The 2,287-nt window shown below is 45.4% G+C and overlaps 1 pseudogene across 1 annotated transcript; it reads left to right on the top strand.

Moving 5' to 3' along the window:
• The first annotated feature begins 470 nt into the window (after positions 1–470).
• Rps23-ps11 (ribosomal protein S23, pseudogene 11) lies at positions 471–986 on the top strand (annotated as a pseudogene). Its single transcript, XR_015628070.1, has one exon. The product of XR_015628070.1 is annotated as a ribosomal protein S23, pseudogene 11 (transcript).
• The last annotated feature ends 1,301 nt before the right edge of the window (positions 987–2,287 follow it).

The raw sequence follows: 2,287 nt of genomic DNA, 5'->3' as shown, positions 1-2,287 counted from the left end.
TCTAGGTTAGCATGCAAGACTTCCTGGTTCAATCCTTAGCACACCATAAAAACTGAACTTAGCCCTGGACACATGTACTCCCAGCATGTGAGTGGTGAAGCCAGGAAGATCTTTTAGCATTGTAGTGAGTTAGAGGCCAGGTTATGCTAGATGAAGTCCTGTCCGAAGAAATAAAGACGTCTATTCTGTTGAATTGGTCCTAAGGCAGTGGTTCTCAATCTTCCTAATGCTGTGACCCTTACTTAATACAGTGCCTCATGTTGTGGTGACCCTCATCTATAATATTATTGTTACTACTTCGTAACTGTAATTTTGCTACTATTAGGAATCATAACGTCAATATCTAATATTCAGTATTTCTGATATGTGGCCCCCGAAGGAATGAAGACTCAAGACTCATGGGTTGGGAGCTACTGACCTTAGGGTCATAGAGCAAATAAAATATTATTAATTGTGGAAAGTCTACTTAAGCTCTTTCTCTCCGGCCCGTGGCGCCAGCAAGATGGGTAAGTGTCGTGGTCTCTGTACTGCCTGGAAGCTCCGCAGTCACCGACAGGACCAAAAGTGGCATGATAAACAGTACAAGAAAGCCCACTTGGGCACAGCCCTGAAGGCCAATCTGTTTGGGGGTGCCTCTCACGCAAAGGGAATTGTGCTGGAAAAAGTAGGGGTTGAAGCCAAACAGCCAAATTCTGCCATCCGGAAGTGTGTCAGGGTGCAGCTCAGTAAGTACGGCAAGAAGATCACAGCGTTCGTGCCCAATGACGGTTGCTTGAACTTCATTGAGGAAAATGATAAAGTTCTGGTTGTTGGATTTGGTCGCAAAGGCCATGCCGTGGGTGATATTCCTGGAGTCCGCTTTAAGGTGGTTAAAGTAGCCAATGTGTCTCTTTTGGCTCTGTACAAAGGCAAGAAGGAAAGACCAAGATCATAAAATTTTGACAATGGAAACAGAATAATAAATTTTCATATCCAGAAAAAAAAAAGTCTACTTAGATTTACTAAAACAAGCAAATCGATCAAAGTTGTGGCTAGTTCGTCATTTAGTTTTTTTTTTTTTTTTTTTTTTTTTTTTTGGTTCTTTTTTTCGGAGCTGGGGATCGAACCCAGGGCCTTGCGCTTCCTAGGTAAGCGCTCTACCACTGAGCTAAATCCCCAGCCCCTAGTTTTGATGCTGGTAGATTTTGTTTTGTTTTGCTTTTTTGAGTCAGGGTCTCACTATGCCACCCTGGCTGGCCTAGAACTTGCTAGGTAGACCAGTCCAGCTTTGAACTCACAGAGATCAGCCTACCTCTGCCTCCAGAGTGCTGGGGTTAAGTTGTGCACCTTCATGCCCAGCACAGTGTGTTTATTGAGACAAGATCTTACATAGACCAGGAATGGCCTCAAGTTCACTGTGTAGCCGAGGGCGGCCTTTAAAGTCTCTCTTAGTTTCATACTTTAATTTGGCTGGAATATTTGTTTATGGGATGGCTGTGAGTGTGTTCCATCCAAGGGTGTGCATGCGGAAGAGAGAGGGCAGCTTCCGGGGATTGGCTCTCCCCGTTGTTTGAAGGTCAGTGGCGAGCGTGGGTGCCTTTCGCCTTTGGCTTGAAACAGAGTCTCTCACTGGCCCAGAATTTCACCAGGTCGGTCAGACTAGCTGGCCAGTGAACCCCAGGAGCCACCTACCTGGCCATCACTGAGATTACAAAATATGTTCCGCCATGCCTGGCTTCTTGTACAGGTTCTGAGACGTCCCTCCAAACTGGTGTGGCCAAGAACACAGGGCTTAGCCTGGTACAGTGCCATCCCCCTTTAATCCCCAAATTTCAGACATAGGGGCTGGCAGATCTCTGTGAGTTAAGGGTTGGCCTGGTCTACACAGTGAGTTCCAGTCCAGCCAGGGCTACATAGAGAGGGGCCCTGTCCCAACAAACAAACAAAAACAAAATCGAATCAGGGAATTTTGTCCTCATAACTGCCATCCAAAATACTGTCTTCCAGGGACCTCCAAGTTAAGTGCTCTTACTGGCTGAGCCACCTTTTCTTTTTTCTTTTTTTTTTTTTTTTTTGGTTCTTTTTTTTCAGAGCTGGGGACCGAACCCAGGGCCTTGCGCTTCCTAGGCAAGCGCTGTACCACTGAGCTAAATCCCCAACCCCGCCACCTTTTCTTAAAAATTAATTACTTAATTAATGTATATGAGTACGCTGTCACTGTCTTCAGACACACCAGAAGAGGGCATCAGATCCCATTACAGATGGTTGTGAAAAAAAAAAAAAACCAAAACAGAAAAGAGGGGTTGGG

This window comes from Rattus norvegicus, chromosome 8 (assembly GCF_021556685.1).
Source record: "Rattus norvegicus strain SHRSP/BbbUtx chromosome 8, alternate assembly SHRSP_T2T, whole genome shotgun sequence".
NCBI lineage: Eukaryota > Metazoa > Chordata > Mammalia > Rodentia > Muridae > Rattus > Rattus norvegicus.
The sequence above is the reverse complement of the archived record's forward strand: the minus strand, read 5'-3'. Positions and strand labels throughout refer to the sequence as shown.